This window comes from Triticum dicoccoides, chromosome 2A, assembly GCF_002162155.2.
Source record: "Triticum dicoccoides isolate Atlit2015 ecotype Zavitan chromosome 2A, WEW_v2.0, whole genome shotgun sequence".
Lineage (NCBI taxonomy): Eukaryota > Viridiplantae > Streptophyta > Magnoliopsida > Poales > Poaceae > Triticum > Triticum dicoccoides.
In genome coordinates, this window is record NC_041382.1 from 353,307,136 (window position 1) to 353,320,274 (window position 13,139).

The window sequence follows — 13,139 nt, forward strand, 5'->3', positions numbered from 1 at the left end:
CATCATGTTTTCAAAACTTGCATCCGTCCGGGTCTCCCCGTTCTTTCCATTGCCCGTTCTGAGCCCAGACACACTTGCAGGCGCCTGCGGCACGTCCGAAATTGTATTTTTTAAGTGGCCGGAAAATGTTCTCGGAATGGGATGAGATTTGGCGTGCGGTCTTGTTATGTTGTAGGTAGACCGTCTGCCTAGTGTCATCGCATTCGGAGTCCGTTTTAGGCCCCAACGGATAACTATAGCGGCAGTATAGCCGGTCGAACATCGGACGTTTTCGGTCTCCGGAAACAGTCGTCGGATCTCTCTCTTCTCTTCTCTCAGCCCAAGGCTTTCCGCATAGCCCACTACCACTCACCGCCAGGCCCAACTTAACCTCTCTCGTCAGCCCGCGGCCCTCCTCGCACGCGCATCCGAAAGCTGTCCCGGACCCGACCCGGGCAGCTGTCACCGCTGGATTCAGATCATCCCCTAACATCTATAAAACATCTCTGTTTTATTAATTGGACTTCCTAACCTATATTTTTCTCGACCGCCCGATAACGATCGGATGGACCGAATAGCCCCTAAACTTTATCCCACCGCTATATATATTGGGCAACCATAGAAATTAGGGATCCTGTCCCATCCTTCCATCCATCCAATCCCTCACCCGCCACCACCACTCTCTCCCTTGGGATTCTCCCAGATCCCCTCCTCATCTCCTCCCACAGCAACCACCGATCCACCTCGTCTTCAACACCGGGCCAACCAGCGCCCGAGCCCGAGCTCCACTCGATCCCTCTCCTTCCCGATGACATGGACATGCCGCCGTCGCCTGTAGCTTCCACGCCCGCCGACCACGACCAGCTCTGCCAGGCCGGCCTCGCCCCTTGCCTTCCCTCCTTCCTTTTCTTTCTCCCTCTCTCTTTTCTTACCTCTCTCCTTGTCATGACAAGAGCAGCCATGGCGCCCGAGCGCCTCGTGTTTGTCAGCCCGTCAGATGGATTCAGCTCACGCCCCTCTCTCTGGACCTGCAGGAAACATGGAGCCCGAAGCCATGGCCGCGCCTCCCATTTTACTCGACCCCGGCGTTGCCAAGTTCCTTGTCGCAGGACGCCGATGCCCTGCCTTAAGCCACTACCGCCGGTCACCGAGGCCACCCTGTCCTCGATCTGGACCGCTCCAGTGACCATGCTTGTTGAAGCTGTCGCTCCATGAGTCATTGGACCTCGCTGGATTTCGCTGCCAAGTCCATGCCGCCCTTGCCTCCACTCCGTCAGCATGCACCACCGGAGCCCCGATTTTGTTACAGCCCCAAGCGCCTCACCTCTGCACCCGCCCTGATGGCCTCCTCTACCTCGGGATATTCTCCCATGGATCCCTCCTTCTCCTCGCGTCAAGCACCAGCGCTCTAGGGCCGGCCTTCCATTGTTCGTCCTCATCGGCTCTCGCAACACCGGCGCTCCCGGCAGCCGCGCTGCTCGATCCACCTCACCGACGACAGCACTAGCAGGTCCCGCCGACCTTCCCCTGCTCCCTTTCCCTCTCCATCTCCCTTCTCTTCCCATGTATCCTCTTCAGTCCTCTCATGTTCCTCCGCAGGTCCCGGCCATGGATGCCAGAGCACGAGCTCCCTCCTCCTCGTTGCACGCATCACCCGTCGGAGTCACCCCGGTCGCCGCCTCGCCAAGCTCCGTCGCCGCCGGTGACCTTCGCGTCGAGATGCCGGAGTTCACGCCCCCCTGCACCTGCATCATGCCTCTTCCGTCCTCTGCATTGAAGCAGTTGCAGAGGAGGACGAGCACCTCGAACCCCCTTGTATCGCTCGCGTTGACCGCGCCAGCGCGTGGGTCGCGCCAGGCCCAGCGCCCCTTCCGACCTGCTGCTTCCTCCTCCACCCACCGGGTCAGGCCCACTGGGTGAGAACCCCCCCCCCCTATGCACTGTTGGTCCAACAGATTCGGCCTGTATAACGTTTTTTCTCTGGACGAATTTAAACATTTATCCAGACTACAGTTTTTGCAGAAAAATCCCTGTTCTTCATGCATATCATAAATCAGAAATTGTGCATCGCATGTAAAAACTTCATATATGTAAAATGACTAGAATTTTATCTAGTTTCATAATATGCAACTTTCATTCATGTTAAAAATGTTTAAAATGTTGTTTGTTTATTTTTACTTAAATAACTTGTTAAAATGGTATACTTCATAACTAAATAATCGTAGCTCCAAACATAATAAACTTTATATGTAAATGGGGTGGAAAAATGCATAGTTTAACATGGTGGCATTGCTTTGCATGTTTAATAACTCTAAAATTGTGTATAGGGTAGAACAGTACCAAATTTTAAATATGCCCATGAGGTTTTCCCGGACTTGTTGTTTATTGTTCCGGCCTCATTTAAACTTGCCTAGTTATGTAGTTTTATTATGCTTCACCCCTTGTCATGCTAACCAACATTTAACTTTGTTGAGTACTTACTAGCACATATGCTCATGCGCTGCAACGGGAGAGATATTTCTTTGCCGGAAGCAATGGGAGAGATAATTGATGTGTCCACCAAAAAGATCACCATAACATGTCAAAGAAAAATGATCAGCATAGCGATGTGATAGAGAGAGGTGTTGTGGACTTCTCACGGGTCATGTTTGTCCTGTGAGATCTTGATAGTGGTGGGATTAGTCGGTGTGCTGGCAACCATCTAACTTGTGCCTTTTTTTCTCCAGGCCCGCCTCTGTGTCGGGGTTGTGTCTACCTCCTCATTTGGTAGCTACGCGGCGACCTTTGGGGCACGGTAGTTTTGACCATTCTCTCTTATGATTGCGTAACAGGATGAATTACTAATTGTAGTGCATAAATCATGTTTCATTAGCATATTTAGCACATCACCAGACACGAATGTCCCTTCTATGTGAAAACATGAACCTTTTAAAATAACTTGAAAACTTTTTGAATTTTTGATTGGTTTTTGAAAAGGAAACACATTTTGAATTCAGATTTTTTTAAATGTGTTTCTTTAAACTCGATCATTATCCTGAATTTGCGAACATTGCACCAAAACAAGAATATTTTTCATATTTCAAACATTTTTAAAATGATTTTTTTGGAAAATATCAAATAACTTTGGAAAACACAAGAAAAAAATGGAACGTGTATAAAAATATATACCAATTTTGGAATGAGAACATTTTTTGTATTCCAAACATTTTTTGTATTTCAAACATTTTTCAAAACATAATATATTTTCAAATTTTCGACATTTTTTAAAAAATCTAATTTTCCAAATAATATGAACTTTTTTGAAAATTTTGAATTTATGAGAAAAGGAGTAAGAAAAATAAATTTGAAAGGAAAAAGACAAAAGAAACGGGAAAGAAAAAAAAGAAAAATACAAACATAACACAGACCAAAAGGAAGAAAACGGCTCACGGAAGTTTGGGCGCCCTAAGCGGATTTGTGACTATTTTAGAATGAGAGCAAAGATTTAATGTTCCCAAAAATTTCAAACTGGAATATATTTCAAAATTCGAATTTTTCTGGTATTATGAACTTTTTTGAAAATTTTAAATTTACAAAAAAAGGGAGAAAGAAAAATAAACTTGAAAGAAAGAAAGAGAAAAGAAACAGGAAAGAAAAACATATAGAAACGGAAAAGAGTTTTTTAATATATATAATTTCCTGAATATTCTAGGAAACATGAATAATTTTGGAAATCCCAAACATTTTTTTGACATTCTTTACATTTTTACAGAAATACACAACAAAATTTGAATCGTTCGAAATTCACAGTTTAATTTAAAAACATGAACCATTTAAAATAACAAGAACATTTTTCGAATTTGTGATTGCTTTTGAAAAAAGGAAAAACATTTTCAACACTGAGAACAATTTTTTAAAATGTTTTTCTTTAACCTCAAACATTATTCTGAATTTGTGAATATTTCACTAAAAAGAGAATATTGTTCATATTTGGAACATTTTTTAAATGCTTTTTTTGGAAAACCCAAAAAACTTTGGAAAGACAAAGAAAAATGGAACATTTAAAAAACATCTCTACCAATTTTGGAATGAGAACAAAATTTTAATATTCTGAACATTTTTTCAAAAAAATATTTTAAAACTTTGGATCTTTTTAAAAAATCGAGTTTTTGGAATAATATGAACTTTTCTGAATTTTTTTGAATTTATGAAAAAGGGGTAAAGAAAAATAAACTTGAAAGGAAATAAGACAAAAGAAACGGGAAAGAATAAAAAGAAAGAAATGGAAAAAGAAAAATAGAAACATAACACGGAACTAGAAAAAACAGTTCAGCCTAGCTAGGGGGCCCTGCGCGAATTTGTAAATATTTGATGCTCAGTGTGATTAATAGGAGTTTTCCACTTGCATGGGCACAAAATTAATAGCGTTTGCTACTATTTGACGCTCACTGCAATATAACAAAGCAAAAGAAAACGGGTCAGCCCAGCTTGGTGGCCATGTGCGAATTTCCTGCTATTTGACGCTCACTACAATAAATAGAGTTTTGCTACTAACGTCGGCACCAAAATAAACAGGCTGGCTTTGCTGGGCCACACTACTAGTGGCCCATGTATGAAATTCGGGCGTTTTTTCTTTTCTAATAGAGAACGAACAAAAAATTAGTACCACCTCGAATAGAAAAAACTTTACGATGGTGAACGGATGAAAATATTGGACAAACGCACCTTGCTTTATTAGTAGGAATAGAAACGGGAGAGAACTAAATAATTGTTGTGGTGTTTCGTCAATATGCAACTCGTTGCATATTGAGCTCCACTTAACTTGTAGTTTTGTTTGTGCACTTTGCCATGCCATGCATATTTAAACCAGGCATGCATCATCCTTGGTTGTGCTTCATGCCATACTTGTGATGGTTGTTTACCATGTTGTTTGCTTCTTTCCGGTGTTTCTTCTTTGGGTTGGTTCCGATAACGTCACGTTTGTGAGGATTCGTTCGACTTCGTCCGTTTGTCTTCTTCATGGACTCGTTCTTCTTCCTTGCGGGATCTCAGGCAAGATGACCATACCCTCTAAATCACTTCTATCTTTGCTTGCTAGTTGTTCGCTCTATTGCTATGCCGCGATACCTACCACTTGCTATATCATGCCTCCCATATTGCCATGTCAAGCCTCTAACCCATCTTCCTAGCAAACCGTTGTTTGACCACTTTTGCTCAGCCCCTCTTATAGGGTTGCTAGTTGCAGGTGAAGTTGAAGTTTGTTCCATGTTGGAACATGGATATGTTGGGATATCACAATATCTATTATGTTAAATTAATGCACCTATATACTTGGTAAAGGGTGGAAGGCTCGACCTATGCCTAGTGTTTTGTTCCACTCCTGCCGCCCTAGTTTCCGTCATACCAGTGTTATGTTCCTTGATTTTGCGTCCCTTACGCGATTGGGTGTTATGGGAACCCCTTGACAGTTCGCTTTGAATAAAACTCGTCCAGCAAGGCCCAACCTTGGTTTTACATTTGCCTAACAACCTATTACCCTTCCCTTGGGTCGGCCAACCCGAGGGTCATCTTTATTTTAACCCCCCGGGCCAGTGCTTCTCTAAGTGTTGGTCCGAACTGAGTAGACTGCGGGGCCCCTCGGGGAAACTTGAGGTTTGGTTTTACTCATAGGATGTCTCATCCGGTGTTGCCCTGAGAATGAGATATGTGCAGCTCCTATCAGGATTGTTGGCACATCGGGCGTCTTTGCTGGTCTTGTTTTACCATTGTCGAAATGTCTTGTAACCGGGATTCCGAGACTGATCGGGTCTTCTTGGGAGAAGGAATATCCTTCGTTGACCGTGATAGCTTGTGATGGGCCAAGTTGGGACACCCCTGCAGGGTTTGAACTTTCGAAAGTCATGCCCGCGTTTATGTGGCAGATGGGAATTTGTTAATATCCGGTTGTAGAGAACTTGAAACTTAACTTAATTAAAATGAATGAACCGTGTGTCTAGCCGTGATTGTCTCTTCTCGGCGGAGTCCGGGAAGTGAACACGGTTCTTGTGTTATGCTTGAACGTAAGTAGTTTCAGGATCACTTCTTGATCACTTCTAGTTTCACGACCATTGCGTTGCTTCTCTTCTCGCTCTTATTTGCGTATGTTAGCCACCATATATGTTTAGTGCTTGCTGCAGCTCCACCTCATTACCCCTTTCCTACCCATAAGCTTAAATAGTCTTGATCTCGCAGGTGTGAGATTGTTGAGTCCTCGTGGCTCACTGTAACATCCCAAATTTTCAATTTGGAATGTTATACATTAGATCATCATTGCATATCATATTTTATTTTGCTTTTGGTTTGACCCTAGAAATTCTACGCAACTCAAGGACCCACGGAGAGAGTTGGGGATTTCGTTATTTTCATATTTGAGTTTTCTCAAATTTTGAGCATAGGATCATTTGATTTTAATTATTTTATCATCAATTATTTCTATTACAAAAATATGAGAGAGGGAATAAAATGACTTTCCCAAAATAAAGAAATATTGAGGATTTAATAATAAAATCAAATAAGATTTTATTTCGGAGTTTTTTTGTTATTTTATTTGAATTTAGGAGTCATGTGCGTTTTTCAAAATTGCATTTAGGCCCCAAATAAATGTTCACCTTGTGCGGCTTGATTTTAGAAGCCCGGGAAAATTTATTTCGGGATTTTTGGAGTCCGTTTAGTATTTCTTTTTATTTCTCTTCTACGCGTAATTATTTAAAAAAAATCGCAACTCACCTAACCGGGCCATGTCCGACTAGGACTCCTGGCCCGGCAGGCTTTATAAGCCGCAGCCCAGCCCCGGGCCAACCCTAGCCGCCAGCCCCGCCCGCCCTCGAACCCCGTGCCACCGCCGCCACCCGCCGCCCACCGCGCCGTCGCCAGAGCCGCCACCCGCCGCCTCGCCGACCCGCTGCCCGAGGTCACCTCGAAATCCGTGCCGCCGTTTTTTGAAAAACCTTCGGTTTTTCCGTCGGTTTTTCATCGGTTTTTTTAGTTAGTTTCGGTTTTTAAATAGATCGGTTTTTCCGATTTATTTAAATAGCGAGCGTTCGTCCGTTCGTTCGTTCTAGCGAACGTTCATCGTTTTTCTTTTTCTCGGATTAAATCCACGATTTTTCTGATCGCGATTTCTGATCCGATTTTTGTTTTAGTATAACTTTTCGCTCGTTTGTCAGAATCAGGCAATTCAAGCGCCTGGAGTTTCGTCTCGAAACCCTCTATCCGTTTAACCAACTTAAACAAGTTTTTGCTACTGTAAAGTTGCCTTAGATCCAGATTAGTAGAATGAAGTTGTTTTCTTTCGCTGTTTGACTTTCGTTGCTTCATTTGATTTGATTCTTTTTGCCAACTGGAGTTCTTAAGTTGAAATTTCTGGTTAGATCTCTTATTTGAGTTTTACCTGTGCATTAGATGAATACTTATTGTATGCTTGTTTGTTTGTCTGCGATAGAATACCCGGAGTGTGTCGCCTGTTACTTCGAATCTCTAGGTTTCGCGGATCATCAGCAAGGCAAGTAACACTTTGATCATACCTTTTCTACTACCCAGTTTTATTGCATTAGATAAATCCTCACACATTGCATGATTAGGATCTAACTAAATTGTGGGATGGGAAGTAGTTGAGGTAGTACCTATTACCTGTTTTATTATCAAACCTTTGGGAGTTACTTCTACGTTTGCCATTATGCCATGCTATGCTAGTAGATGTGGATTGGGTGAGTGATATCCATCACAGATGTGAGTTTGATAATTAATGGTTTATCTAAGGTGGCAACTTAAATACACATCTGGGTGGATTGAGGTACCTGGGTATTCCAGGAATGCCTGTTTTTCTTTATGGACCGCCACCCAGGCTCAAAGGGATCATGAGATTTTTTCATACTAGAAACTTCCGTGTGCAGCCACAAGCTATTATGGGCTCTAGCATAGTTGATTAAGTCGTGCGAACTCTTACAGTGGTAGACTAGCAGATGCAGGGGATGTAGGTGGTATGGTCTACCCGATCGTAAGGTGCTAGCGCTTCTGAAAGACTATGTCTCGGTCATCCGTTTCTCAAACACCATGTAGTGCGAGAAACCAAACGTAGGCGATCGAGTCTTGTGGGGAAAAGTGCGCAAACCTCTGCAGAGTGTAATAAACTAATCATGATTAGCCGTGTCCCGGTTATGGACGTTTTGAGTATCTAGTACTTGGATTGTCATGTGAATCTCAACATGTTACTCTAAATTAATTTTGTTGGGTTTTGTTAATTGATGTTTAATTGGGATTGAGGATGCTGTCAACCATTCTCAATGTTTAACAACTACCATGATAGTAAGTAAAATTTATTCCTTTGTAGTAGGAAAAAATTGGCTTTACGCAAAACTGTAACCATAGAGCTTCCCACCAGCCTAATATACATATAGTATAGCAGTTTCATTCCATTACTCTATATGTGTTACATTGCCAGCATATTCCATATGCTGACCCGTTTCGGGCTGCAACGTTAACGTTGCAGACTTTTCAGACAATGATTAAGGAGTTTTTAGGTCGTGGTTCTATACTCAGTGATGCCGTTGGAGTTGATGGACTCACTTATCTTCCAAGCCTTCCGCTGTTATCGTTATTAGATGGCCTTTAGCCATATTTATTGTAATAAGTTCACTTTTGAGACACTTGATGTAATAAGTGTGTGATTGCTACTCTATTATAAATCCTCCGAGTACTATGTGGTGTCAGCATTACTGATCCAGGGATGACACCTGAGCACAGAGATCAGACTGTTTGAGGTCTGGTCGCTACACTCACAGATACTTCCAAACAATTGCAGGTGCCGATGATACCAGTGCAGGTGACGCAACCGACCTCAAGTGGGAGCTCGATGAAGATCGTGTTCATTGTGTTTTTTCATTTCCTATTGATCAGTAGTGGATCCTAGTTGGGACGATCGGAGATCTAGCATTTGGGGCTGTTTTCTTTTATTTTGGTTCCGTAGTCGGACCTTTGTTTGTATTTTGGTTGTTGTACGAATTTTATGTATTGTGCGAAGTGGAGATTGTAAGCCAACTCTTTATCCCTTTCTTATTCGGTACATGGGATTGTGTGAAGATTACCCCTCTTGCGAAAACCAACCATGCGGCTATGCCTCTAAGTCGTGCCCTGACACGTGGGAGATATAGCCGCATCGTGGGTGTTATAAGTTGGTATCAGAGCCATCCCCGACTTAGGAGCCCCCTGCTTGATCGAATCGCTGACGTTGTTGAGTCTAGAACAAAATGTATTGAGTCTTAGGATTATATATATATCGGAGAGTAGGATTCTTTTTACTCCTCAGTCCCTTCGTCACTCTGGTGAGGCCTCCTGACGTAGAAGTTTTGACTCTCCTCTCCTCAAATTTCACGAAATGTTTTTTAGGATCACGTGGGTATCTTGGAATCGTTCCGATAGTCTTGTGACGAGAACATTGTTCTTGGTGCCTACTGACATTTCTGGGTTGTGGCAGTGTCCCGGGGAGTTGAGCTCCAAGCTGTTGTCGTCACAATTTTATCATTGCAGTTCTGGAATACCTGAGTTCGCCGACATCAAAAATCTCTTTTGGGCAGTTGTTGGTGAGATAACCTCGACGCCACCCAGTACTGGGGCAGGAGTTCGGGAGTATTGCCATAACTCATATAACAGATGCTTTTCGAAGGTTGAGGTAAATGATTTCCGAAGGTTTCTTGGTTATGTGTTCAAGGATGGATACAGCTGGATGTAGGATTTGTTAGTTTTGGGTGAGATATTATGCTTCCCCTGTATCCCCAACACATGATTGCATAACCAGAGAGTTTTAGGAGTTTATAAGTGGGAATTCAAGTAGCTCCTAGAATATCTTTCCGGTAGACACATGATACGATATGGGATCTATCATATTTTGTTTCTGGCTTATTTTGCAAGCCAATCCTTTGTTTTGTTTTGAGTTGTGGTATTCGAGTTGCTTTGAAGTCAAGTGTTGATTCCATACCTTTCCTAAGTGGTGTTCTCATACTCCTATGTGAATATAAATCCTTCATGATAATCGAGATTGTCATGTCAATCCTTTTCAACCGGCGTGTTTCTCTTCAAGAGGATCCGATCATTTCAATATCCGCAAGATCACCTCTTGGTTTTTCCCAATGTTGTTCGTTTCTTCTGTCCCCAAGTTTCCTTTGTTTTCCCGCCCACCCACCCCTTTTTCTTCGAGGACTCAGATTTCTTAATCAAATATTCATCTTATTGATGGGAAGTCCTTCCATTCTTTTCTGTCAATGTTCTTACCTGGTGATTCTCATGAAGATGCTAAGGAAGCTTCAAGCTCATTATTCTTCATCCTTTTCTTCTCCGGTGGTTTCAGGTCAAGCCTTGTCAATCTTATCCTTTTCTCGTTTCAAATATTTTCTCATGCCGGTGCACCTCTTAATCATTCACCTCTCACTATTCAATTGTTCCAGAGTGTTGAAGATATCTCAGGAGATTCATGTTTTCATTTCTAATCCGTTCAAGATATCTCAGGGTTGTTATCTCTTTTGAGTCATTTAATTCAACCGACGCAATCTCTATTTTAAATTGTTCAACGGTGTATCTTTTGAGTGGGCCCTAACCCACAGGTCTTTGCCCCAGGATCTTACCTAACTCTTCTAATTTTTCCGGAGTTACACTTAAATTCATTTCAAAGTTTGACGTAAGAATGATTTGTCATTAGACAAATGTCTTTCTCCAAGATCTTTCAAATTCTTTTCATCGTTGGTTCAACCTTTCCAATCTTCTTCCGGAGTGCATCAACAATTCATGGTGGTGTTTCTCGTCGTCATTCTCTGCATTTGAAGACCGAAGAAGAGTTTTTCTCTCAATCTTGCTCCATTCTCTTCAAGATTCATGGTTCTAGCTTGTTGCCATCCTCTCATAATTGTTTTCGATTGCAAAATATTCTTTTCCACCATCCGGAGCAATTCAGGAGTCTTTTAAGTTTGATTCTCCGGAGCCCATCATCTCAGAATTATTCATTCCAGCTTTCAGCTCTCGTTCTCCAAATCATATCGGTGCATCATTCAAGTATTCTCTTATCAGCTCGTGATCTCTTTGTTCTCATGTATATAAATTCCCTCAAGTATCATCTTTTCTTTTCCAATTCTTCCCGGTGAATTGTGCCTTTGCTACTTTCATTTTCAATTCTTACGGTGGTTTTTTCAAGATTTCTCTTCCTTTGTTTTCATATCAATTTATTCGTTGTTTCAATCCTACCGGTGGTTCATTGAAGACCTTTCTCAAGTTTTCGCTATATCTATCTTAATCCTTTCTACGAGAATAAGTAGTATGAAAAATCCGTTGCTTGTCATCAATCTAAATTGGTGAAGGGGAAGCATACAGTAAATCTTATTTTTATTTCCTCTAGGTGATTAACCTTTTCTTTTCGGAGTTTGTTCATCATATCACATTCTTGGTTTCAAGTTGTTCATCTTTCTTTTTCGGAGTTGCAACTTTTCTCTTTGATCTCGTCACGAAGCTCCATCTAAATAATTACAAGGCTCACCTTGTTCTTTCAACTTTGCTTTCTTTTTGTCATCCTTTTGGTTACCGAAGTTTTTCATGGAGACTCTACATGGTGGTTCATCAAGGATTTAATTCCTTCTCAAAGTGTTCATCGAGATTCTTTTTAGAGGAGTTCAAGTATTCTTCATCTTGCATTCTGAAATGCAACTCTTTCTATCTTATCTTTTCAGGTGGTGTTATGTCATTCTTGACAATTTTCCTTCATGTTTCGTGTTTCACATGTTGTCAAGATTGAGGTATTGTAAATCCACTAATCTCTTTGTTGGAGTTATCTTGTGTCATATTTCACCTAAAGCCTTCCCTAAGGAATGTTGCTTATTGTGGTGTCTATCAATGATCCAAGTTTTTCTCCTACCCTCTCGGCGAAAGGAGTTGTCATCTCCTTGTTGACCTTAATCCAATCTATTGTTTTTCGTTCGTGGCAAAAATATCACCACAGTTTTGAGATGTTTTCCATAAGCCCACTACAAGCTTAGTCGTTTCGTTGTTGGTTTTTCCAACAACTCTGTTTTAACCTTCTTGGAAGAGTGCTTTCCTAGTTCGTTTGTGATAGAAGTTGTTTTTTCTTCTTCGTCCCTCTATCCCAACGATCTAGCTTCTATTCGTTCGTTCCGGAGGCATTGTGATGTTGCACTCTTCGACCGATCATCCCATTTTTGTCAAAGATCATGTTGTTTCCTTTTGCTTATCCATTCAATCAGAGTGTCGTGTCCTTCATTCAAGTTCTCTCATCTTATCAAGTTTTGCATCCCTTCTCAACTAGAGTGCTGTCTGAAATCTTTCTTAACCCTTGTGTCATTTTTTCGATAGTTTCGGAGGCAGTGTTTTGTTGATTTCATCAAGTATCCTCTCATCTTGTCAAGTTCATGTTCAATTCCTTCCATTTTTAGTCAGAGTGCTGCCCAAATAATATCTTTCTTTTTCCTTTTCTATCTTGTTTTAACCGGAGTGTTGTGGCCATCATTCCTCTTCTAACCGGAGTCTCATCCAAGTGCTTTCATTTTGCCAAGTTCATATTTTTGCCTTCCATTTCCAACCGGAGTGTTTTCAACCTCGTTCATCTCCGTTGTATTCTTCTTTCCAATTTTTTAACATCTCAAGGTTCATTGGTTTCACTCGTTTATCAAAGAAGCAACTTAGTTTTACCTCTTCCCCTTCCTCTTCTGTTTCCCTCCGGTGGCATCCTAGATCTCGGGACGAGATCCTTTTGTAGTGGTGGAGTGTTGTAACGCCACGAGACCGATGCGCCAGGTGTCTTCCAGTTATTCATTGTTGTTGCCTTGTCATTTGCTTGCATGTTGCATTTCATCATGTCATCATGTGCATCGCATCATCATGTTTTCAAAACTTGCATCCGTCCGGGTCTCCCCGTTCTTTCTCTTGCCCGTTATGAGCCCAGACACAATTGCACGCGCCCCGCGGCACGTCCGAAATAGTATTTTTTTAAGTGGCAGGAAAATGTTCTCGGAATGGGATGAGATTTGGCGTGCGGTTTTGTTATGTTGTAGGTAGACCTTCTGCCAAGTTTCATCGCATTCCGAGTCCGTTTGAGGCCCCAACGGATAACTATAGCGGCAGTATAGCCGGTCTAACGTTGGACGTTT

The 13,139-nt window shown here is 42.0% G+C and overlaps 1 long non-coding RNA gene across 1 annotated transcript; it reads left to right on the forward strand.

The window, feature by feature from the left end:
- Positions 1-622: 622 nt before the first annotated feature.
- LOC119354570 lies at positions 623-4,733 on the forward strand. Its single transcript, XR_005171061.1, has 3 exons — positions 623-1,489; positions 1,579-1,895; positions 2,706-4,733. It is a non-coding gene; the product is annotated as an uncharacterized LOC119354570 (long non-coding RNA).
- The last annotated feature ends 8,406 nt before the right edge of the window (positions 4,734-13,139 follow it).